A 26,717-nucleotide genomic window follows, 5' to 3' on the forward strand; every position below is an offset into this window, starting at 1 on the left:
ACAAAAGGCTTGCTGATTCATATAGAAGGGAGTTTCGTGGAATTTCTTTAGAAATCTAAGCTCGAGTGCAAATGAGCGGAATCTGCGCTTTTTGGTAGACCCCAGTCTTAACTGGGAGCTTAAGCAACGACGACGACGCCGAGGACGACGCCTAGTAAACAATGGCTCTAAATGGCTCTAAAAACGTGTTTAAGCTAAATATGCAACGACGGCGTTCAATTCCAAATGGAAATACGAAAATTTAGCCTTCGTCGTCCACGTCCAGTATACGACGCAGAACACTGTCATTTCACGTTGTTGTTTTGCAGAGGACGGCAAAGAAATGTACACTGAAGATTTGTAACGCACGTACACAGCTATTGTTTTGCTCATTAATTAACCCCTTACATTCCGACATATTCCTTGCACAATCGTCTCTTGGAAAGTCTCTGATATATTGCGTTCGTAATTTATACAATTTCGGGTACGCTTAGTGGGTATAGTTTGTTAAAATTTAACTGGAAAATATAGTCAAACCACAAGCCGAACAATTACATGCTCGCAATTGATAATTTTTTCAGTTTCTGATCCAAGAAAAATAAATCCTCTTTTTCCTTTATGGTTAATTATTGCCATCAGGACCTTCGCTTTTAGGCTTGGTTAAATTTGCAATTTAATTCTGCGGTAATATAGTCTACTAGCAGACTGGTCTACTAGAGTGCTTTGACTTCTGTCACCCACGCCGTTCTCCGATTGGCTACGCTACTCACTATCTATTCTGCTGTAGATAGTGAGCAGCCTAGCAGTTTGCGGTTGTTAAAAAAACAGTGGACGCTTCTTTGTCGTTTCGAAGTGTTTATGAAAAGGATTTTTTTTAAGTCTGAAAGACTAATAGATTTAAACTAAAACAATAGAAATAGCGATAGAAATCTCGAGCTTATAATGTAATTGTTAATTATAATGACTACATTCAGGCAAGAAAACTACTGGACTACTGACCTCGCGGATTTTAGATCAGAAGAGAGACTGTTTGTAATCTATAGCGGGAGGTAAGTTTTTAACTAAATGAAGTAGACGGCACAATTTGTGCGTGGTGTTCATAGTGAGAGTTGAATGAAGCGTGGAAGGTTTTCATTACCAACCTTCTCCCCCTATACTGAAGGTTGTTTATACGTCCTCTTTGTTACCTACCGCTGAATATATAATTAAGAGATTATTTTTTTCTATAGAATGGTGAAGATCTGTTATGAAGGCAGGGCATCAAAATAGTAGGAGGTAGGAAGGACTATATCTCTCCTCTCCTGTCTAAAGAGAGGCTTTCGTGATCAAACCGACGAGTAAAAAGTTATTTAGAATATATCCTAGAAGACTACGTAGACTTTTAATAATCCGGGCATCCCGGCTTTAAAATTGATAGCAGTCGGCTTTTTGATGTAACCAAAAAGAAATCAACAGTCGGTTTAATATTCTAATGTAGTCTTTAAACCTTAATAACAAGCAAAAACTAAAGTTTGAATTAAATCTATCTAATGAAGCATAGAGAAAAGCTCTTCTTATCCCCCATTCTGTTTTTTTATGATCCACCCATTAAAGGCTTTCAGTTCAAGATAAGCTAAGATATTAAATTCCATGCTTAACTCAAATTCAAAATTACTTAAATCGGTTTCATTGCAGAGGATTTGTGTTCTTCATGAAAACGTGATTTGCAAACAATGACGTAATTTTTGAAGAATGGAGCAGTTTATTTGAGGAAAGATTTAGAATCATATTGCTAAGCTTTGAATCTTTGACAAACAACAGTTACATGTTATTGTTTACAGGACATTTTAATCGTTGTTCTTACACCAAAACTTCCTTTACGTAATTATCTGTGTTACTTATAGGCAAAATACGAATATATTTCAGCCATTAGTCGTTCGTTTCGAAGCCCGACTTTTGGAGCGCTAGCTCTTCGTTGGAGCAAACGTACTTTTGGTCCGACGCTCGCCTTATGATCGAAACGTCAGCTTTGTCGAGCTGCTACTGCGGTTGTTTTACCTTTATCAGATTCAAATTGATGATCACGGAAGATCTTAACAGGTGTTTGACAAGAGCACTTGCTAAAAAACAAACATAATAGCAGGTATGGTCCGATCAACAGGTGTTCAGCAGTTCCAGCAAAACTACTAGATATACAATACGACGTCACGAACATTTAAGGCAAAGATCATCTACTTGCGCTGGTCAGTGGCTTGATACAATGAATCTGTTCAGACCTTACATTATAACGTTACACAAATCTAGCTAAATTAGGAGCAAGAGGAACAGGTCCGATACACATTGGATCATGGTAGTGAGATGGTCTGTCATCGTACCAACCTTGTTAAGTTTGAGTACCGTCGTTCTGTTGGCTTTGATCGCCAATCACCTCATTGATGACTCTAATGACTCAACTCAAGAACAAAAACGCGCTGTGTATATGTTTTCAGAAGTTCACAGTGAGACCAAGTCAGAGATGAACATATGTCAAACTCGTGAATGTAGTGCAGTTGCAGAGTACATTAGGAATTCAATAGATTCTTCGGTTAATCCATGCGATGACTTTTTTACATTTTGTTGTGGCGGTTGGATTCGGCGAAATCCAATTCCTAAAAGTTATAATGATTATTCTACTTTTACAAAACTATCTAAAGTAATTGAAGGTGAACTCCGTGATCTTCTTCAAGCATCAAACATGTCACATGATGGTCCTCAAAATGAGGCTCTGTTAAAAACAAGAGACTTTTATCGCTCGTGCATGGACGAAAAACAGATTGAAACTTTAGGAGCAAAGCCCATGCTGGATTTCATTCACCAGATAGGTTCTTGGAACATTTGTCAAGATGGAAGCTGGAACAAGTCTTCCTGGGACATTCATGAGGTTTTACAACGTTTGCAGAGTTCATATTATCCTGCACCGCCTTTCTTCTCAGTTGAAGTGACAAATGATCATCTCAATTCTACCAAACACCTGATAAAGGTATGCACAACTTCAATTACTGACTAATGGTGTTTTTGGTGTAAATTTAAGTTCAGTTGTCTGATATCTCCCAAATACGTGCTGTGTTGGTTTCTTTTAGGTATGTGTGTTTGCCTGTAACAGTCGTCATTTAATCAATTAATTTAATTGACGTTCTTATACGATCGTGATTATCGTAATAATGTTTTTGGATTAACGACATGAGCTCTCTTGATTAGCATGTCGTGTTCTCAGGGCAGATGTCAAGCATAAATATTTTTCAGTTAAAACAAAAGTATAATAACATCATAGCGAGAAGTTCCTTGTGCCGTCAGAATCCTTTTCTCATAGAAAGGTATTTGTGGTCGGTGTCTCCAAGAGAGGATGGAGTGTAATCCACCATAAAGACCTTATTCACAAAATAATGCCGTTAAGATCACTAGGAATGGTCAATCCGGTGACTGGAATTTGGCTCGCGTGGACAACTCAAGCTGCTTTACCCACGCAACGCGCGTGGTGACATCCGCCAGAGAACTGGGTACCATTTCTAAAAATAGCTTGATAGTATAAAGGCATAGCTCTATGTATTACCTTTATCCTGTCTTGGTCTTGATATTAGCTCTAATCTGAGCGAGTGATACTCAATCATTCATCCACTAACTCAAAACATGCATCAAATCGACACAGGTATAGTCCAGTCTCTGAACTCTCCCTTCCACTCCCTAGACTAATTGGCACAGTGCATTTTATAACAAAAAAATGGAAATGAGGTATCCTGTCATCCACTTAGGTTGATCAGTCTGGTTTGAGTCTTCAGAGAGAGATTTACTTTAAACATCCTGAGGTGAGTATTGCTTCAGTGAAGGAATACATGTTAATTAAACTACTAATCAATTTATATTTCTAAAACCTTGCTTTACAGTCACGGTTCTAGCGTTGTAATATAATACAAAGTAGAGTTTTTTAACGAAAACATAACTTTTCCGCTCGCTAAAGTACATAAATCTAGTAAATCTAGTATTATTAGCAGAGCATCATAACTAGAAGAATAGAAACACATGCATGCATAGAAACAGAAATCCATGCAACTCTTTCCAGTTTTCATGGTCAGCATGGCTAGCGACATGGATCGCCGGCGCGTGCGCCCTACGACAACGACATCGCGCAACAAGGCGGCCACACTCCAGCTAATACCTAGTCGTACAGCCTGGCTTTGGTTTACAGCGTGCATCTTTGATATTGGACATCCATTTTATAGCTAATTAGAAAACAGGCCTAAGAAAATACGCGCGCTGATTGGTTAACAATTGTGTTTCTGTAACTCGATAGAAACACAGAACTAGCACGAGCTGTTGACGTAATGATGGCGCGAGCAAAGAGAATTTACATTTTGATCATCAAAGTAAACAAGCTGTTTTTCTTTTTTCGTCGCGGTGTTTTCTAAAAGAAATAGAAAACATTTTCTCCGTATTTCTATCGCGTGATAGTTGACGAGGGCGCAGCCCAAGTCAACTATCTCGCGATAGAAATCGAGAGCGAATAATCTAATTGTTCTAGCATAAATCTACTAGTCGTTCAAAACTTAATCTAAATCCTCTTCACAGACACTTCGAGAACGCCAAGAAGCGGCCTTCATTTTGTTAGCAAGGGCACACTGCGCTACGCTACTCACCATCTATCACAGAATAGATAGTGAGTAGCGCAGCCAATCAGAGAACGGCATTCGTGATAGAACGCTAGTAGATTTATACTAAAACTCGATAGAAACACGGTACATGTTTTCTATTTCTTAATTGACATCTGTCAAAACAAGCGTCAGCTGACCAGTATCATGTGACCATATCGCCGGCTCAGGTTTAAAGCTCATCGAGGTAACGTGTTTTTTAAGTTGACTGCTGACCAAGTACTGGTTTTTGATTTGATCGCGGGCCTATGTCAGGTTCACTTCCTGGTTGTTCGGAAGCCGGTTAACGCTAACCCAGGATTAAAAGTTAACCAAAGTATAAACTTTTCTTGTATAAAAACGTTTTTCACTGCTTTTGTTTTGTATAGTGTGATAAACAGAGAACCTCACCGCAAAGTTACAAAACTCAAATCAAAATTCTCGCTTATCATAGGTTCGAGCCTTGAACAAACAGGCCCAGGAGTTCCGCTTTTAGGCTTGGCTAATTCTACACATTATTATTAAGTAATGGTAAACGGAAACCTGACGTGACTTGCCCAGCAAAAGGAGGGAGGTCCTCGAAAACGGGTATTTTACTTCCGTTTGTAGTTTTGGAGCGAAGTACAGTGGAATCCCGCTCTACACCCGCTTAATACGGACATTCGTATATAAAGGACAGTTTCGTTTGTCTCGACGAAAAGCCGATAAATGTTTCTCTAAAATCGCGTGCAACGTGAGTGGAGAATTGACTGAAAAATGTACATCAGGGACTGGTATAAGTTCTGTTAAACAAAGCAAGTGTTTTGAACCAGATCTCGGTCAATAACATCATTTTGCTAATGAGAGCCAAAGAATGGCTTCTGTGTATTTTCGTCCGAGTCCACGTCATAAATTTGAGTAACAAATTGTTGATTTAAAGTTTCTCTTACTGGTGATATATAATGACTGTTTGTTCCCTAGAACACTGGACATTTTTAGCTTAATTAACATAACTATTGTAAACATCATACGACTTAGGTCGTAATTTGTTTTTTCTTTTGCGTCTCCATATTTAGATGGTGGACATATACGTAGAATACATGTCTACAGTTGCGACACTTCTTGGTGCAAAATGCAACACAACTTCAAAGTGAGAGAAATCATAGATTTTGAAAAACAGCTGGCAAAGGTACGCATCGATTTGTTGTACCATGGCAGTTATGTGTGTAACGTAAGCAGTGGTAGAAATAAGGTTTGAACTCTTGAGCTCTGCAATACTGCTGCAGTGATTGAGCCCGTTTCTCGAAGGTCCCGAAAAGTTTTCGCACCCGGAGAGCCGTAGCAAAATTTCGAACCTTATGATTACAGAGCTGTTTTATTCACGTATTCTTAATATGAACAGAGGTTCCCTTCATACAAGAAATTTCAGGCGTCTACATTTCTCCGTTTTTAGATACAGATGAACTAAGAACGGGTATACGGGCCCGAAATGTTACCGGGGCTTTCGAGAAACGGGCCCCTGGTCGTTGAATTGTAGTGAGTTGTTGGCTCGAATCCCGTTCAAGTCTGAATTGTATTTATAAGGCTTTATTTTTGAAACTGCCGAAGTTAAGTAAAAAACGGCGATGACCTTTCATGTCTTTAATTTAATCTTTATCCCGCAGTTCAAATATTATGATGTTACATGCACTCACTTGCATAGAGACAACTTTGGTTAAAGTTAAATTACGTCAGTTGAAAAAAAAAACATTAAGATGTAAAGCTGCAAGACTGAAATGGAAATCAACACGACTGCTCACAGAGTACCACGCTTACTTAAAGTATCCTTCCCTTTCTAGTTCACCACATCAGCTGAAGACAAAGCTGAAGGAATCTACAGGAGGATGAAACTCAACAATCTTATACGACTTGTTCCACAGGTATGATCCCGTCCTTCCTTTCCTTTTCCTTCTTACCCTGCTTCCTTACGCTGTTGGAAACGCTATTTTTAATTAAACGAGAATAATTTTATCTGCCGACCAAGATAGATTTTTCCCTATTAAGATCAATAACTGACTACAACTCAAGGTGCACTGCAAGCGAATTTCCACAACAGATATTGCTGTACAAGTGACTACTAAATTTTCGGACGTAATTTCTGATCTTCAAGAAGATTAAAATTACTCTGTCAGTGGAAAAACTACCAAATGGATGTGATTTCCCTTGTTTTTCAGTGTGATAAAATTCAACATATATACGGTTGGGCGAGGTGGCTCAAAACAGTTTCCAGCACTTTCCGAGACAAAGATTTTGATGAGTTATAACAACTGATGAATACAATGCAATGAAAATGCAACACAATTCAGTACAATAGAAGTTTGTGTAAGTGTAATACACTTAGGTATATGTGAGCCACCTTAAGGTATCGAAACTGATTCAACAGTAGTCTCAGCAATTTCTTCAAACCTGTCACGTAAATCCCTAGAGTTGTTTTGCCGCTTGGAGATTACGGACTGATCAATTGATTGAAATTGTAATCATAATACTGTTGACATGAGGGCAGCATTAATTGTTTCGGCTGTTTGCCTTACAGTTTCCGTGGTTAGATCATATGCACACCATATTTAAAGCAGCAAACGTGACTGAAGCGGATGTTGTGCTGGCCACATCACCATCTTATCTTCGGAAAATGACAACACTTTTGAAAAACACTTCTAAAGAGTAAGTTTTTTTACTTCTCCTATTTATCCACTTGATTCAGTGCAGTGTCAGTATTCGTTCTAATACTTTCATTCTGTTCTGTTGTGATCAACCGGTTTTGCGAGTTCTACTGGGGATTTCGGTTGGTTTGGTTAATGAACAAAACTAGGTTGAAACAGTCAATTAAGAATGCTATGATCAAAGCTTTTTTCAAACACCCATATACTTTTGCTATGCTATTTATGGTCATGCGAATAAAGCTTGTTGTTGTCGTTGACTCGGGCGGGGGCTATCGAAGCTCACGACGCTCGTTGTTAATAAAATTGAACTGCGATAGTTGTATTATTTGAACGGCTAAAAAGTAGGCAAAAATGTACTTACTTAAAGATGACATTTGACTCTAAGAAAACATGAAACCATACATAACAAATAATATCAAAATGAAGCGAAGCGAGTTGCCGCCTTTCTGTTCTGACTAAGTGAGAATGTTCTGGTTTGCGCAAATTCCGTTGGTCATCTAGTTCGATCGTTCGGTATTTTGCACTTTCCTAAATTTCATAAAATTGCGAACTCGTTGAAACTTTTAAACAAAATTTCTGAAAGTATTTCACCAAAAGAGTCTCTTGGACGAAATAAATTGAAAGTGCTGGTTCTTCAGTTATCAGATTCGCGAGTAGGCTATTTACAAATCTTTTTCCCTCAACCCAGTAGCCAGTCATTTTGTAACATTTTTAATGGGTACAAACGGACGCGAGATGATGTATTTGGGAATTTGCTTTCCTTCATCATTCAAATGATGAATTGAACTTAGAAGTCTGCGAGGAAATAGTGGGGAAAACGTTATTTACAAGGCTGGTTGGTTGAGTACTGTGAATTAGAAAGTTGTTTGGATCACGTTGCCTAGGGAGTATTTGGGATGCTCAAAAGCGCAGATCACCATGCTACAACCGTTTCTCTCTGAATGGCTAATCTTTTGTATAAAGAAGCTGACAAAAGTTGATGGCAATTCAGAAAAAGCCATAAGATAGATAAGCAGAATTTACTCCAAAGGTTTCGCTGTTCATTAAGACAAAAATGTGCCGACGAGATGAGCATAACGGCATTTTGGTTGTTTTGTAGGTTAGCCTGAGTAGCTTAGCCTGCTGAATAGCGTTAGCATTACGGTTAGCTCTAATCTAATAGTGATTACGTTCCACTAATTAATTTTATTAACAACACGATATTTACTAAATTCAATCCAGAGTTTCGCTTAGTGATTGTCGTTATACCGATGCTGTTACGAGTTTTACTAACAACCCTCAAAACTCATCGGCACAACCCTACTTTCTTTATTGCGACCAGATAAAAATGATTTACTCAATCCTAATACTCTCATAATCTGTAGAGTTATCTCTGATTTTCACATGCATCATGCACTCACTTATTGAGATTGATTGCCAACTTCTGAAGCGACTTACGAAACTGACTTTCGCAGGTTACTTTCTAACTACGTGGTGTGGCAGATGATCCGTGATAAAGTAAGCCTGCTGTCTAGTCCATTCCGAAAGGCTCGAGCCAAGTTTAACGAGCGAATATCTGGAGTTAAGGACTCAGACCCGAGATGGCGCACGTGTACAGGAATCACTAATGACAACATGGGAGTTCCAATTGGTTCTCTTTACATAAAGAGCTTCTTCGACCAGTCGGCAATTGCCAAGGTATCGAGTTTCACTGAAAAGGAATGACTTCTACAAGCAGGCTAGTAAACCACCATAACGACTTTGGAGAGTTGACCTTTCGAGCTCTTCAAGGATTGTGGGGGACTTAATCTAAATTGATGTACATAAAGTTGTCATGTTCTATGAAAGGACACGACAGCGATACATTAATAAGTAGTTAGCTCGATGAAAAGTTTCCGCTGATCCAATGGACAGTGAACGTGACAATCTTATTATTGTCTTGGTGATGAGAGAACGCATTTACATAGCCTGCGTTGCAGGCGTAAGCGGGGAAGGGGTAGGGAGGAAAAAAACGCGAGTCCCCCTCCTTCGATCCGCGCTTCACCCCTCCCCCTCCCCTGTTCAACGCTGCTACACAGGCTACATTTACATCCTGAGTACACCAAGGTTTTCAAAACCCTGATTCATAACCAAGAAATGCAGAAGTAAATACCTGCTCTATTACCGAGGTTAGGTTATTTTTCAATCTATAACAAGAAACAATTGGGGTATTGCTTCTCCGTCTGTAGGGGATGATACTCTATTGTAGACTTCTCGACAGAAACATTCTGTCAGGCTCCCCTAACAGTTTGCTGATATACATTTACAATCCTGGGTGTAGAGAAGCACCGTGAGAGTAAAGTGTCTTGTCCAAGAACACAACTCAATGTCCACGACCGGACTCTTGCATAGTAACAAACAGAAAAGCCATAAGAAAAACAGACAATGTTTATGTTATCGCGCATCATCATCTTTTGAAAGAAGAGTTTTTGATACACTGTCATGACAGTCTCCGAAACGAAATGACTACTCTTTATATATGAATCAGAGGAATTAATTAAACACTGGAGATATATGGGCACTCTAAAATAAGTTTTTAAAATATTTTATGCATCACAGTTCGTTTTAAAATCGCACTATAAATTTCTCTATGAGGATTTCAGCCTTACAAGTTTGGACATTACTCTTTATTTAATTCGTTATCTACAATACTGATTGAAGACTACACGTTTTCCAGACTCAGTCAATGATCGATGAGATAAAGAAGACTTTCAAGAAAAGAGTGAAAGAGCATGAGTGGATAGATGACAAAACAACAAAATATGTTTTCGAAAAGGTAAGCTACTCATTTCTTGATATTACACGAAAGATTATTTTTTGGAGGACTTTGCCTTGAAGTAACATAGATACCTATGACCTGACAAGACTTATTTAACGATAACGAGTGCCAAACTTTCTAATCGATTTTCTTTATTTTCGCGACCTCGATAGCCATTTAAGACAATTTCTATCGACTTGGTTTGTTGCCTTGGGACTTCCCCAACGCCAATAAACTATTAGATATTAGTAGAATTCTACTAGTATACTAATGCAAATGCTTTAATCTGATTGGCTGTGCCATCGAACACTATCAGTCATTATAGTTCACCACTAAATTTTCTCCGATTCTTATTGGTTGGAACTGATCATGTGACGCGATAGTGTTTATCCGCGGAGAGACACTATCAGCTCATAGTGCCCGTCTGCGGAAAATACCTGGATGGATAGAACTCGTCCTTAAAAATATTTCTGTAAACAAGCGGGCTTATAGAAAGTAAACAATTGAAATTGTATTCAGAGGGTTTTTGTTTGTTTGTTTGTTTTTTTTTCAAATTTTACATTTGGCTTTCACGGCTTTCATCTAAAAAAGTTGAAAAATTCAATATGATTTTTCAACTGGCGCGCGGAAGAAAATTTAGTGGTGAACAATAAAGACAATAGAGTGTTTATGTCTCGGAACTATCGCTCTGGTAGTTGCCCCTTGCAGCATATTTGCCCTCGAAGCTTCGCTTCTCGGCAGATATTTGCTTTAAGAACATCAAACTTCCGCGGGGCAACTATCAGCTGATAGTTCCTCGACAGAAATACTCTATTGTTTAATTAGTGTGCGTGGCCTGGAGGTCGTCTAGGAGATGGCGACGTTTTTTCATTTTTCCAAAGTTTTGGAGGAAATTTTTGATGCAAATGGATAATTGAATTCTTGAGAAGTCAAAATGAGGGACATTTACGGTTTCTTGACATTTAAAATAGTTGAAATTATTGAAAAACTGATGCGCGCACACACAACTTCAATTTTCAATCTGAGCGACATTTTTCAGGCGCAAAGTTTAATAATACGTCAAGAAATAATTGGAAACGTTATTTGAAGTAAATTTTAGTGAGAATTGTACTAAAACAATTAGATTATTCACTCTCGATTTCTATGAGGTGATAGTTGATGAGGCCGAAGGCTGAATCAACTATCACCTCGTAGAAAAACCCAAAATTAAAACCCAAAATTATTGAAAAATCTGATGAGCGTACGTACAGGCAAGTTTCAAATTACAATTCAGCTCCCTTGCGATTTCCCTCAAGCATGAAGTTTTTCACTACAAAGATAAATAAAAGTAAATTATTGTTTTAAAGAAACCTAGTTACAGTTCTGCTTAAACATTAAAATTATCCACTGTCCGGTGATTTTTATGAGACATTACTATTCGGCCCTATCAGCTATCAATCGTTGAATAGAAACCTCGAGCTTGTAGTCAGTTCTATCTTTCATGTTAACACTTCTGTCTCTACAGAAACTTCTTTGACTGCCACGTGACGGTTTAACTTATATGTTATTATAACCAGGCAGACGCTTTGGGAAGCAAGATTGGTTATGCAAACTACGTGGTCCGGCCAAAGGATCTTACATCACGTTTCTCCAATGTGAGTCAATTTTTATGAGCGGATTAGTATTTAGGTTCCGTATTTCGTATAAATGTTAACAGGAGCCCATGAGCCCAGTGTCATTGGCTGTTGTTGTTAATTAAGAATTTTCAGGAAATTGAGACCCTGTGAGCTTCGGCTCAGCCACGTTCTAACAATGCAAATTTAACCAAGTTAAGCCGAGTTTTATGAAGTCCTCGTTTAAACCGAGATTTAGCCTCAAACCAGGTCTAACGTAGCCTAAGCTTCGTTTGAATAATCGGCCCAAAACCTTTGCAGCAATGCTCCACACTTCATAATTTACCTAGAATTGGTAGAATTCTAGTCCGTTACTGACGTAAACGCTGAAATCTGATTGGCTAAACTGACATAAACTACCAGGCATTAATGTACTATGGCCATCAAAGGACTGCAAAGTGGCGAGATTTCCTGGTTTCTCCAAAGTTCCGAAGGAAGAGTTAGAACTTTTACAGTGCATATTTGAACTTCCAAGGAGACTAAAAGAAGGACATTCACCGTTTCGCGACTTCAGAACCTCATAATTCCTGAATGACTAAATGAACGCGCAAAAACAGCTGCAAGTTTCAAAGACCATTTCTATAATGTGAAGAAATAATGGAATGTTTGTTAGAATTTCTAATAAAAACAGTCAGACGCTAGGCTATTAAGAAATTTCAGTAGAATTATTCTAGTATACAGACACTATCTGCCATTTAGGTTGTCCTTTGCGTATTTACGTCGGCAAGTCTATTCACACACTTGTTCAAAAAACAAACTAGTTAAGTGCAACATTCCTTTGGATTTGAGTGAAAAGTTTGGAGGAATTAAATTTGGTTAACTGAGCCATCAAGCGATGAACAGCCCAGGGTAATTCCCATTTGGGAAATATTTTGATTCACAAACCAAAACAATCGTTTAGCCAATCAGCAAGCAAATTTGGATTCACAAGGTGAGAGATCCGTTTTCATGAAATTTCATAATATTATGAATTTGAAGATCTAAGTCACGATCAGCGATGCTACAGAACTCGGATTTGATCGCTGGAATGAAACACACTTAAAATTCCCTTTCGTTTTGTTTACTGGTCGAAATTGTAATGATTGCGGAAGGAGAAAAATGCAAGTTATACCTCTTGGCCAAGAATAAGTTGAGATATGCGCCCTTCTCCTTGTCGTGTGCTACGTACAAAACAGGGCTTTAGTCAGGTTGATAAAGCCATGACCGAGTTTTTACTTGAACAAATGGCTTAAAAACCAGAAAACCACTGCAGTTTAGTTTATAATAGGTTCTTTTTTATTTGTCCACTTAGTCGCTTTGTTTAAATGTTTTTAAACTGACTTTGTCAACTTTTATAATACTTCAGAAAAGAAAACTTATTTATATGCGGCAGCTAATTTACCACAGTTGAAATATATTTGTACATTTCGATTTTTTCGCTGTGTATAAATCAAACTTTTTAGTTTCAGCGGTTTATTTTCCCATTACAGACCACGTTATGTTCTCTAGGATATTGTTCTTTTATTCATCTAAAGCTTATTCATTCATATACAGGCGACTAATTGAAAATTTGAAAGCAAATATTCTCAAAACTATCATGAAATGGTCTGAAATGGAGCAACAAACCACTCAAGATAGAAACGTCTATTCCAACGTTCTCTCGCTAGGAGAAGAAATTATTACGTTTCTTATTTTAAAATTGGTTTTTCAAGTTCTACACATGCGTTTCGCCATGCCATTTTCCCAAGTTTTTTTTGTAACATTTTGGCTGCTAAACTTGAAATGCTATTTTAGAATCTAGTAAAACAAAAAGAAGAAAGAAAAAAGCTGTGGAGCCCGCTTTTGGGCTCGCTAAATCTACGCACTAAGAGATACCAAGAAAATACACTCTCTTTATTTCTCGCAGCTCCTGATTAACTCAAAGACGTTTTTCCAAAACAACGTAGAAGTGGACGAATGGGTTAGACAACGACTCTTTGCGAAACTCCGGAAGCCGGTCGACAAGGAAAAGTGAGTTAAAACAAAAAAAAATACTTAAAAGTAAGTTAAAATTTACAATGGAAGGTTCTGTAGGTTCGGGTGATAGAAAGGACAAAATCAAGTTATTATTTGTGCTACATTTAGTTAACGGCAGGAAGTATTATATTGAAACGAACTCTTCCAAATACATAAACCATAATATTATATAACGATACGGCATGTTCCTGTAGCAGTCAATTCTCTAAAAACACGCGGGGAGCTGCTAAGCACCACGTAGCTTGTCCCTTGTTCACACGGGGAAGGGGTAGGGAGACGAAAAGCTCCCCTCCTTCCATCCCAGTTTCCCTTCCCGTCCCCTCCGTTTTACGTTCGCTATGCAGGCTACCCGGTACCGGAAGGGGGGACTTCACTGGAACTTATACGGACGTCAAGGAGGATACAGAAATTTGCATTGTTCCAACAGCAGTTTACTCTTCGAAATGAAAACCGCAATCGTAATTAAAGGTGTGATCAAGAAAACTGCAGAACTTTATCCGCTATACATGATATTTATAATATTAGTTTTACAATAGTAGTCAGTTTCATAATATTCACGTAGTTCAGAATGAATTAAGTGACGTAACCCCAGTTCCGAGAACTGAATAACTGACTTCTCTACAAAGTTGAGTGGCTGAATAACAATTAGAACTTTACACACCATCACATCGGTGTAGCGAGTTTCCAAATTAGGGAGAACTATAATGCTGCTTATTTCAGTCCCGGGTTTTAGTTGTAGTTATGACAGTGAGTGACAAAATGTCGTCTTCACGTTACAGGTGGCCTATGTTCCCACAGACCATTAACGCTATGTATCAGTTCTACGAAAACGAGATTGGTAAGGTTAATTGGACAGTAATTATGAAGTGCTCGAATTTGGTGGCTATATTAGTTGCTAGGCTGAGAAAAATGCTAGTTTAGCTCAGATAGAGAGTAAAAGAACGTGTATCTAACAAGTGAATACGTGTAAAAGTATAAGTATAATTTAATACGTGTAAAATAGACGTTTCGGACTTAGCACTTCTTCAGTATGTCGAAATGAGCGAGCCAGACCCTACAAAAACCTGAGCGTGTGCGCACACGGAAAACGCACACGTGAAATACAATAGAGTTAACAAGGGAGTCTTGCGTTGTATGAAAACCATATGTTAGTTTTAGCGCGTGTATGAACGGCAACGCCTAAGAAACATGGTCATAGGAAATAAACGTTTATTTTCATGCCCTTCGTTATCCTGGATTTCTCTTCTCCCGTCTGGGTTGAACAATGAAGCTGGAGGGGTTTATCGAGACGAATTCGTCACTGAGTTTGAGAAAAATGACTGTTTCAGAATAATTTCTTCAGGTGAGTTCCAAAACTACAGAAAACAACACAAATAACTGCTTGCTTCACATGTCTGTACCGTATTTACATCAAGTGCAAAGGGTCGGCTAGCAACTCTCATAAGGTCTCGCATGAATGGCTTGATATCCTTTGAGAGAACAATAGAACAAACAAAAGAAACATTGCCCTTATCCCTAAAACAATAACAGCTGCCAACAAGCAAAAGAATTACAACCTTATGAGAGCTGCTACACTCAGTTCTGACTGCAGATCAACTGAAGTAAAGGTTCTATGAAATCGACGTTCATAAGGATCTTTGTTTAACCCTTTGAGCCCCAATTACGTATATGCGTAATTAATGGTCGTGCTCTTTGTACCACTTGTGACGTCATGAATTTAAATGTCATCAGATATTCTTGATAAGCAGATAGTAGTACTAGGCTAGGCCTTTCCGCGCAATGGACAGGTTTAGATATCGACGACATTCCGACGTCGCAAATCGAAAAACAACGTTATCAGTTTTGGTGCAAAAACGGTGGTAAAATAGTCCACTACGCCTATGATTGATCAACTTCCATTTCTAGGCTTCGCCGGTAATTAACATCCAACCTTTCGCGCAGCCAGAAAGAACATGCAACGCAAAAGGTAGTCAGTGTAAAAGGACCGAGAAAAACAGACAGGAAAGGGCCAACAAACAAAATTGAGAACGGTTTATGGCAAAGAAAAAAAAATGGCTAATGCGCATGCCCGGAATTGAAATATTGCTCAATTTTGTACCTAATCCTCGAAAAATCTATCCTTTTAGTAAAAAAAAAGCTTTCTCAGCAAAATTTGGGCTTATTTAGCGTCATGGCAGCTGAAAAACCTGACTAAGCGGTTAAAAACGGTATTTTTGGCGAAAGTTTGGTATTCAAAGGGTTAATTGTCTTTTTTTTTCCTGGGCGTAAAACTAAAGTAGTAGTAAAGTGTAATTGCTGTTAGTGATTCCCGGAGAATGGCATGCTTGTCATTTTTGAATACATGGCAAAAAGGTAAATTTAAAGTACGGGGAAAAACAGTCCACTACTCAAGCAAACTAATATGTTGATATCATTTATTGTTTTTGCCCCTGCTAGTTATTCCGGCTGGTATCTTACAGTCTCCGTTCTTTTACTCTGCCGAAATTCCGAGGTAAGATCAGACAGTTGACATCTAACAAATGTAATATTCAATAGCAAGCGTTTAAAAACTTGTATAATAGTTTAAAAGAAGGCGGAAATATTGCCATTCAGTACGCGTGCCTCCCTACATTGTGACCGCGCTAGAAGTGTTGACTCCTGAGATTAAAGAACGAGTCAAGAAGATGTATCGCAGTGTTGACAGAGACAGTGTGGATTGCATGTCTAAAACAAAAGGATTTAAGATCGTGGAAAACTACTACGCTTATGATAGGAAGCTTGTGTTTTGAGAGCATGGATGTTTTTCTAAAGTGGTTATGGAAGTCTTTTCATGGAGTGTTTGATTTAAAACTAGTCACAGAAGAGAAGATTCAACGGTTCTTACTGCGCCTTTCAATAACATGGGGACTCTAAAACCGACAAATGCGTTGTTCGCTACCGTCAATCAAATGTTCGTCGGCTCCTCCCAACTTCCGACTATGTTGTCTGTGCTCACCGATTTGATTTGATTACCGCGCGCTCGGCAGTAGTCGGAAGGTGGGAGGGGCCTTCGAACATTTGATTAACGGTAGCGAAAACCGCATTTGTCGGTTAAGCTTTGAATTTTAGAGTCCCCATGTTATTGAAAGGTGCAGTAAGCAGGGATGGAAATCTACCTTTCGACTTCACATCTGATAATATCAACATCAGACTCATTGCAGTGAGGCCAAAAGAACGGATCGATGTCAATAATGAAGGCGCTGAATAACAATCCACACAAATGAAATCCTACCATTAAATCTCGTAATTGTTTTCGGCTGATGATAGACTGGAAACTGGAAAATTTACCAAATGGTAAGGAAATTTCCGCCGTTTCGTTCCGAACGGAAAAAGAGGTAGTCTACAATTTCCGAACGGATTTTCCGGAAAATTACTGTTCCACTTGACTTTCAACCGAAATTTCCGGATTTTTTTGCTAAATGATAAGCACCCCTTGTAAGGTTGTCCTCTCTTCCGGAAATTCCGGAAAATGCCGTTCCATTCGCCAAACCGAAACGTTTGATCGAAAGGAAAGCGTCCATTGTTAACAAAATTTTATTGATATCCTTTGCTGTAGACATCCTCGTATTGTGCGAATTACTGTGTTTATTCCGTTTTGAATTTTGGTTTGAATTCTCAGAGGCAGTCACTAAACTGGCTCATCAACCGGTAAACGATATTTCATATAAAATCACAGATCTCTAGGGGGAAGGAAAAATTCATAAACGAACAGAGACGTTTATTCATTTTCTCAGATTGTTAAAGTAAACGTGGGACGACAGTTAGGTTGCTCCAACAGTCTCAAAGAAACTGATTTCAACGATTATTTCAAAATTTCCGCTCAAGCTGTGTATTTTATCAGTTGATTAGTGCAATGACAAACCTATATCTCTCAGTTTCTACGTGCGCTGTGATTGGTCAATTTAGGGGGCCGTATTCTACTGTGCGGTCCGCTAAAATTTAAAGCTGTTTTTGTTGCCAAAATGTTTGGTGATTTAACTTTAAATCGGTGTATTAAAACGTGCTAATGACTTTTAAACAACAGTTTCAAATTGAATCGTTTTGCTTTCGACGTGCGTCAGACATTTGAAGCCGTTCCGTGCGAATAGAAATCGTTTCCAAACCTGTCAGACACCTAGTAGAAATATAATATCTCACAAACCTCTTCTTCTCGGTCTGCACTGAAGCGCTTGGGCCATACATCGAAGGGGAAAATCTTGGCTCATCAGCCGGTAAGCGATATGTTTATTTACTGTTTATTACCTGTTTATTTACAGGTCATTAAGTTATGGCGCTTTAGGATCCATCATAGGACATGAGATGACTCATGGATTTGACAATACTGGTAAGTAAAAAAGATATGATGAATTCGTTCCTTAGGACTAGCTTTCACTAGTACATAGGCAGAAGCACGAGAATCTGTTTTAGATCTTTTTGCAAAAGTATATGTCAAAGTGAGTTACGACTGGTTCACTGTCTTGTACTTATGCTTATGCTTATGTCACCCGCGTCAGTCTCCGCATAGCATAAGCAGAAAAAGACTTAGTATCCAATCACCTGAAATGAAGGTGATTGCTCCTATGAAGACAATTTTTTTGAAGTTAAAAATGTTATGACCAACTAACTTTTGCAGCTTGATGAGATGTTGTGGAGTTTGTGGGATAATGAGGAAAAATAAAATAAAAGCCTCATTAACTATTTTCTCAACTCAGTAGTAAGTCTAAACTCATATTTCTATTAGCAATGTTGAACGTCATGTCTGTATAACGACTGCAGCTTATAGTTTAAAAATGACGATTAAAAGAAATAATCTAATCTAAAGTATCCCATGATTGTGATTATCGTAATCCTTATAGTTTACTTTATTTTGCCTCGTTTGTTTTAATGGCAATACCAATGATGATAAATATGGTGAAACCAAAAAAGTTGTTGTTATAGTGTTAATAGCATACATGAAAAAAATTACTCGATTCTGATTAGCTGAGAGCAGTGCAGTTCAAGTGTAACACCAGTGCAAGTTACACATCATAATTCTGGATAATGATTGGCTGAAAGACAATAGGAAATTTTCGAAGCCAATGATATTACGTAAAATGATGACGAAAATTTTGTGCGGAAACTTTGAAAAATGTTTTCTCGAATGAGAAAAAAATGGCTTCACGGAAGATCTTCCGACACTTCACGCGAATAAGTAATCATACGGTTTTTCTCGTTCAATTTGGAATCAATTTGCACTTGTGAGTTTTTCAAAAAGCTGAAATAGCACTCGCCGAAGCGGCTCGTGCAATTTCAGCTTTTTGAAACCTCATTCGTGCAAGTTAATGGCAAATTGAACTCGAAACCGTATGATTACCTATTCATATTCAATAAGGATCATCAAGATCAATGTTATTGTTTTATTCATCAGGTCGAAAATTTGACAAAAATGGTGACATTGTTAAAGAATGGTGGAGCAAGTCTTCACTCATGGAATTCAACAAGAAATCAGAATGCTTTGAAGAACAATACTCTAAATACAAGGTCCAAGGCCGATATCCGGTAAGAGCTGTCTTTATGCCTTGCAGCCTGGAACAGTTGTTTAATTTCTTGGCAGTCAGATATTGTCAAATATTTCGACCGAACGTCCTTGAGTACTGCTCAAAGGCTAGGTATAGCTTTAATAATTGTATCTGAAGAAACTTCATTTACAATAACACGCAGCTCCTGCGCAGCGCTGTGTTTTAATTAATGGATACGCAACGTAATTTTCAGGATGCTCCTCGCGGTTGACGTTGGGATCGAAAAATTCAACAAACTCAATACGTAATAACTAATCGATAACAAGCATTTGCATAAACATTCAAGCCAAGGGAAAGCAATCTATCACAATGTGGAGCCTTGCGAAATTGAGGATTTTTTCAATTTCCCAACATTTTTTATTAATTTTTCCATACATTACATACATCTTACATTTGTCCACAATAATACATAGTAGAACATTTTAAAGAGAGAGAAGACTTTAAACTGCTTAGACTAGAACTTAAAAAATCAGAAACACAGGCAATGTGGCCAGTAGCTCAAACCGTAAGTAAGCAGATTACATGACAACACAACCCTGAGAGTCTCACATTCACAGTTCACTTGGCTCTTGACTGTTGTACCACTCAAGAAAAGAACAGCTGCAACGGTTTCTCCATTGTTGGTATCAATAGCAGTAGTTAAACTATTAAATACCTGGGTTACTTGTGCTTTTTCCATCTGTACTTTTCTGCTATTGAATATGAGCAAAGCATTCTAGCAGTGATGCAAGCTACTTTGATATTTGAGCACTTGATATGTTTTGATTATAGCACCAGTAACCTAAAACAACATCAAACACTACCCATCATACACCTGATTGATACGCAGTCTGAAATTACCCCGCGTAAATTCCAAACGAGAGCACTTCATTCTAAACAGAAACTCCTTGCAATTTCTTCGCTCGAATAAGTCTATTTGAAACATTTCGATAACTCCATAAAGCGATTCCGGCAACTGAACTGATGTGCTCTTTCCACCGGAAAGAGAGGTCTCAAGGACATCAGTTAATGGTGGAAAAAACAGTTGTCTTAGCACTATTTGATATGTATTTCTTAGATCGTTACACCTATAGTTCATTTTGTGATTTAAAGGCTAATTTCTAAGTAAAATTTGCGAAAAGCTATTTATTTTATTTTTTAAAAATGCACTACTGACATGAGCTCTTTTGTTCGGTTCAGTGTAGAGTGAAGGTCAATTTTCTAAGGAAACTGTATGACTACCCCCCAGGTTTTCTTGCGCTTGCTCAGATCTATTTTCACATAATACTAATTTGCGTAAAAGACTTTTATATATTTGGTAGCAAGCCGTCCTTAATGGTCGAACTTTCGTGCTGAGGGAATATCGACACTGGAATAACTTAACTGAATAACTGATTATTCAATTAAATATTTGCTGTTTCGTTTGTTCGGCTCCAGATCAGTGGAAAGGTGACGCTCGGAGAAAACATAGCGGACAATGGAGGAACTAAGCTTTCTTATTTTGTAAGTACGTTCTTTGGATTTCTATGAGGTACTACTTGATACATCCCTCGGCTTCACGATAATCAACTGTCATCCCATAGAGATCTCGGGCTCGTGTCGTATTAAGGGCCTAGAGCCCGTTTCTCGAAAGACCCGGAAACTTTTCGGGCCCGTAAAGCCATAGCAAAATCTCGAACCTTACGATTACAGAGCTGTTTTATTCACATATTCTTAAGGTGAAGAAAAGTTTCCTTCATACAAGAAGTTTCAGGCGTATACAATTCTCCGTTTTTAGAAACAGATGGACTAAAAATGGCTTTACGGGCCCGAAAAGTTTCCGGGGCTTTCGAGAAACGGGTCCCAGGTCTCAGACTAGGAAAATCATTAATATACGTAAGTATGATCAATCACGGTTTTTAGTGTTTGATATATCGATCTTTTCAATGGAAATGAAACTGAGAAGAAAACGGAGAAATAAAATCGTAAAAATCTATGTTCATTTAAAAGATCATGGTTAAAGTAGTTGACCTCCTTTGTTTAAACTTGAGTAATTATTAATGAGTTGGAGGAAGTGTTACAAAGTGTTACATCTTAGCCATCAAGTGATTTTCCTTTTCTTTTTCTCTGTGTTTCTATCGAGTTTTACTATCAATCTACAAGCGTTCTATCACGATTGCCGTTCGTTGATTGGCTACGCTACTCACTATCTATTCTGTGATAGATGTAGTGAGTAGCGTAGCAGTGTGCCGTTGTTAACAAAATGAAGGCCGCTTCTTGGCGCTTTCGAAGTGTCTGTGAAGAGGATTTAGATAAAGTTTTGAACGACTAGTAGATTTATACTAAAATATACATTATATGCTCTCGATTTCTATGCGTGATAACTGACTCGGGCTGCGCCCTCGTCAACTATCACGCGATAGAAATCGAGAGCGAATAATTTAATTAAACAATAGAGTGTTTCTGTCGAGGAACTATCGGCTGATAGTTGCTCCACGGAAATTTGATGTTCTTAAAACAAATATGCTAGTTTTAGGATATAAAATTTCCAAGGGGCAACTATCAGACCGATAGTTCCGAGACATAAGCACTCTATTGTCTTTATTGTTCACCACTAAGTTTTCTTCCGTGCGCCAGTTGAAAAATCATATTGAATTATTTTCAACATTTTAGATGAAAGCCGTGACAGCCAGATGTAAAATTTGAAAAAAAAAACCGACAAAAACCCACGTAATACAATTTCAATTCTTTATTTTCTACAAACCCGCCTGTTTACAGAAACGTTTTCACGGACGAGTACTATCCATCCGGGTATTTTCCGCGGACGGGCACTATGGGCTAATAGTGTCTCTCCGCGGACGAACACTATCGCACCACGAGATCAATTTAAACCAATAAGAATCGGAGAAAATTTAGTGGTGAACTATAATTGTTTATTAGGATCTGACTGGCTGAACATCGTACACGAGACGTTTTCTTGTTTATTTTTTTCGAACTCTCGGAGGAACATTTAGAGAAAAACTGGGCAATTAAATTCCCGAGGAGACATAAATGAGGGAAATTCGCCGTTACTCGACTTAAAAAACTCAAAATTGTTGAAATAATTGATAAGCGCGCGTACACAACGCAAGTTTTAGATGAACAAATCGAGATCACGGTGCGATGAAAGGCCTGAACGTGAGCTGAACTACCTGGCACGCTGATCACTTGGTATATATATCCTTCCTCGCCGTGATGACACTTCGTGCTATTGATCATTGCCTAATAATATACCGTACAATCCCACGTTAAAGCCCCCCCCCCCCTGTTAATAAGCCCCCTGGATATAAGCCCTTCTATTTGCTAACAAAGATATTATTCCGAATATAAGTCCCCTGGATACAAGCCAATCTAATGTATGAGTGCGTTCCATTTGCGTTTCTTTAGGAACATCAAAATTTTTAATCGAAAGTTATAGGGTAATAGCTCTAAATGTAATGGTATGTTAGCTTTAATTCGTTTCTCAGATTCGTTTTATCTCGTTGTTTCGAATTTTTTTTATCCCACTTATATGCCCCCCCGGATATAAGCCCCCCCCCGTTTATAAGCCCACTCAAAACCCCTTATGAAGTTATATAAGCTTAGGGTTTTAACGTGGGAATTTACGCTAACCATATGCTGCTCGGAAAATTCTACAATAACAATTTCGCCGATTTATATTTCAGGCCCGGTACGCCGGAAAATATTGTCAAGTAGACACCACCTTCCGTCCTTCCATTTTCTTAATGAAACATGTCACTTGTCACTACAGTTTTATCATGAGAAGTAATTATTCTATGCATATTACTTATTTCGAGGAATGAAATAAATTACGCTTTGGTTTAACCTCTTGAGCATTCCATCTTCCAGGCGTACCATGACTGGCTTCAAAAGCATGGTACAGAGGAATTCTCACTTCCCGGCCTGGGGTATACCAACGAGCAATTGTTTTTCATTGGTTACGCACAGGTCAGTCTCACCGAACTGAATCAATCAAAACTGATTTGTCACAATAGCTCTAATATTGAGCAAAACATAAAACTAAACATTTTCACTCTTTGCTTGTTTAGGAGTACTGCAGTCATGCCCGACCTAAAACGGAGTACATCGCCACACTGAGTGAGATCCATGCACCACCTAAATTCAGGCATGTTTTGAGAAATGTTTACTCTTACCACTCTTCATTACGAAATATAATGAAACGCATGCAATGAACACAGTAGCTTATCAAAGCCGGACATATTTGCTAACCAAAAATTGTCAGAAACATACTATATCACGGTAGGTTATGACCAATTATTGCTATGGATATTTACTAAACTATCCCAGAAATGGAGCTTAGAATTCCCAGAGCTGTCGACGAGGTGAATCCCTGAGGCGGCACTCACTGTATATGTAACGTGGCGGCGCCTATTACTCGATTATCATTTTCGCGGTCTCGCTGTAACATTTTAAAGACAGGCAGTAAGTACAATTCTGATTAATCAGACATGGTTTTCTTTCTTGATTGTAGGGTTATTGGAACACTTTCCAATTTTAAGGAGTTTTCTGAGGCGTTTAATTGTCCAGCGAATAGCACCATGAACCCTGAAAAGAAGTGTGAGGTATGGTGATGGAGTCTGAGAGAATGTCGAAAAGTATTATGATTCAAAGATCGAGTCAACTGAGATTACCGTACATTTCACTTGCTTTTGCTGTAAGGACGGTTAGAACACAATAAAAAGACATGTTCGTGATTTATTTGTTGACATAAATTTCATTTGGTGGTGGCAAACAAATGACGTAGCAGGAAAGCATTCGTGAAATTTTGTTATGTCTCTTTTGCACCCTCGCGCGGTGTATAACATGCATGACATTAGTTTGCCGGACTCGCAGATTTCCTATAGACATTTTGAGTATGAAGTTCCCATAGTATTTCAATGCACCAACTCTCTGCCATGAATGTTTATTGTCACGAGACTGCCGAGAGGCAAAGACACATAACAAGTACAACGACCAGATACAAGCATATGACGCGGAGGGAAGAATGCAGTGAACTCACAGAACTTTTATTTCAATTTAATTTTAATTTATTTTCCCTATTGTTTCACCCCATTCCATGAATACCGTGCATATATCTCGAGACAGGCGAGAGTTGGAAACATTGACTTGACTATATACAGTAGTAAGGTTACCCGACTAAAAGAAGATTACCTAGCAGAGTATATAAGTAACGCGAAAACTGTCGTAGATCCGGCGCCGATTACTTTACTTGCCTTGATGTTCAGTGAAAAGTATTGAATGAAGATGCTATCAGATGCCGAGGTCCAAAGAAGTCTCCTGGTTTCCCTGCTACGTTGTCGCTGAGCAATACGAGGCAAAAAGCCCCCCTATCTCTGGCATCTTGTAAAGAGTTTCGGCTGCCAGGCAAGTGTCTCAACTGAGTTATTTTCCCTGTTCCGTGAAGCATCCTAAGGAGATAATTTGTTTTCCCAACCTGTTTACCCAGCGTGGCCTCTTCCAGGCGTTCAGTTAGTTGGGGTGGAGCGCGAAAACAGGCGAGCGAAAAAATAGAGGAGAAGCGCGGCGAGAGCAAGCGAAAGAACGTTTGCCCACAGGCGTTAGCTCGTTTCCCCTCACCGCGCTTTTTTTTTATTGCGCCCCAACTAACTGAACGCCTTGAAGAGGCTAACCCGGCGAGGAGCTTAAGCTGTGAAAGCCCGGTGGGGGTGGGGAGGGGGTGGGAAAACTCCTCCTTATCTTATTTATGACTAAGTCTGCGATTTTCCCTACCCTATTTATGACCTAACCAAAAAATTTTATACCCTATTTCAGAGATAACTGGCCCTGAATCTAGCTCTCCCGCAGACGTTCTTTTATCTCGTCACACGTGGGAGACTACTTGCTTATCACGAAGAGTATTGCTAACGTCAGCATTGTTTCATTAATAAACGAAAAAATATTTATTCACAGATTTCCTTACATTTCGTCTTACGTACATAAAAGCAAAAATATTATAAAGATCTTAAAATAAACAGGGAATGGTAACACGAAAACTACTTTTGGTATTTATTAAACCAAAATCGCAAGAAAAGTCGTCACAACATACGCCAATAGCATCGCTGGCAGCACTTCTCTGATTTAGCACTTGACAAGTTGAAATTAAAGAGGAGGCCTTTCGCGCTCTGTATACTCTTACAAAACACACAAATGTCAGGAAATTGTCCCTCTTCCTTGCAACTAAAATTTTTGACGCGATGATCTCTCCAATCCTGTCATATGACAGCGATTTACATGGAACTGTAGTTTTGCCGGTGTTAGTTGCCGTTGTACCCTGCTTAGGGACGGCTTTACCACTATAAGATAAGATAAGATAACTTTATTTATACACGGTTTTTCCATCAGTCAACAAAGTTACTGGATTATTTACCTATCTGCCTAACTACAATAAAAAAAAAACTGCTTTTCATGGAGGCCGTGTCTAAAAATTTACTTAAAATTAAGATATTACTTTAAACTGTGGCGACTTAATTTAGCTAGGTTGTGGTAGAACTCAGTGAGTTCAGAGTTGTAGATTCTCCATCTCTGCTGAGCAACGGCGCTTCGCCATGTGCCGAGTATGCGTCCAATCAGGGGCCACGGCCGGTTGCGGCATGATGTGGCTTGTTTTGAGAGTATAAGCAGTCCCGTGTACTGATATTGAAAAGGAAAGAGTCTTTCCCTTGATAAGGTGAATAAAACCTTGACTCTTGTGTCAAAAACGTCAGAGAGCTTTCCAAAACACGTCCGCCAACACTCGGGAAAGGATTCACATTGAATTTTGGTATAGGATTGTGCGATCTCATGAGATCCCTGCACCATAAAGTGATGATGAGATAGAAATGTGGAACTAAAGATGGTGTAAGTTGTAAAAGGAAAAATATACTAGTCCATATCTTTCTCTTGTCTCTATCTAAACTGAGTTTGCCAATGTTTAAAAAGAGCCCTGTCATACGGACCTGGCTTTCATGTGTTTACGCCTTAGTGCCGTATAATTATTGAAGAGGTTGAGAGATATTATTGTTGTGTTTCCCAAGCAAAGTATTAGAGTCATGCGTAGCTGGCACGATACTAAAGCATGTCAACGAAAATGACCTGCTCACAGAGAAGCAATGGCCTTGTCCCAAGGGACATTCGACTGAATCGCTTCTTGCCCATCTTAGGCGGCGAAATACGAGATACAAAAACCCTCAACTTGTCGTCCAACATGGTTTCGTTGCAAGTTTTGGGACAATGTTTCTCGTTTTTCACCTTGCGTGATCAACTTGTCGCGCAACAAAAACACTTGTTGCGGGTCGAAGAAAGTTGTTGCGAAAAGTAGAGCGCGGGTCCACTTTGAGCAACAAATTTTGGCTTTGTTGCTCGTTTTCCATCAACCCAAAACTTGCAACGAAACAATGGCCGTTTTTATACTAGAGGACGCATTATCCGTCCAGAAGGATAATTCG

General features: G+C 38.7%; 2 pseudogenes across 1 annotated transcript; both read left to right on the plus strand.

The window, feature by feature from the left end:
• Nucleotides 1-1,906: 1,906 nt before the first annotated feature.
• Nucleotides 1,907-23,987, plus strand: LOC110050079 (endothelin-converting enzyme 2-like; annotated as a pseudogene). The gene is made up of 17 exons (XR_016202087.1): nt 1,907-2,977; nt 3,747-3,800; nt 5,675-5,787; nt 6,437-6,517; nt 7,171-7,298; nt 8,752-8,974; nt 9,993-10,091; nt 11,630-11,707; nt 13,611-13,714; nt 14,500-14,558; nt 16,157-16,211; nt 17,995-18,062; nt 19,125-19,255; nt 20,692-20,757; nt 23,122-23,220; nt 23,322-23,398; nt 23,765-23,987. The product of XR_016202087.1 is annotated as an endothelin-converting enzyme 2-like (transcript).
• On the plus strand, nt 16,256-16,946 carry LOC149103124 (uncharacterized; annotated as a pseudogene).
• Nucleotides 23,988-26,717: the final 2,730 nt, after the last annotated feature.

The sequence above is a fragment of the Orbicella faveolata genome, unplaced genomic scaffold (assembly GCF_042242905.1).
Source record: "Orbicella faveolata isolate gen_17 unplaced genomic scaffold, um_ofav_v1 contig_35, whole genome shotgun sequence".
NCBI classification, from domain to species: domain Eukaryota; kingdom Metazoa; phylum Cnidaria; class Anthozoa; order Scleractinia; family Merulinidae; genus Orbicella; species Orbicella faveolata.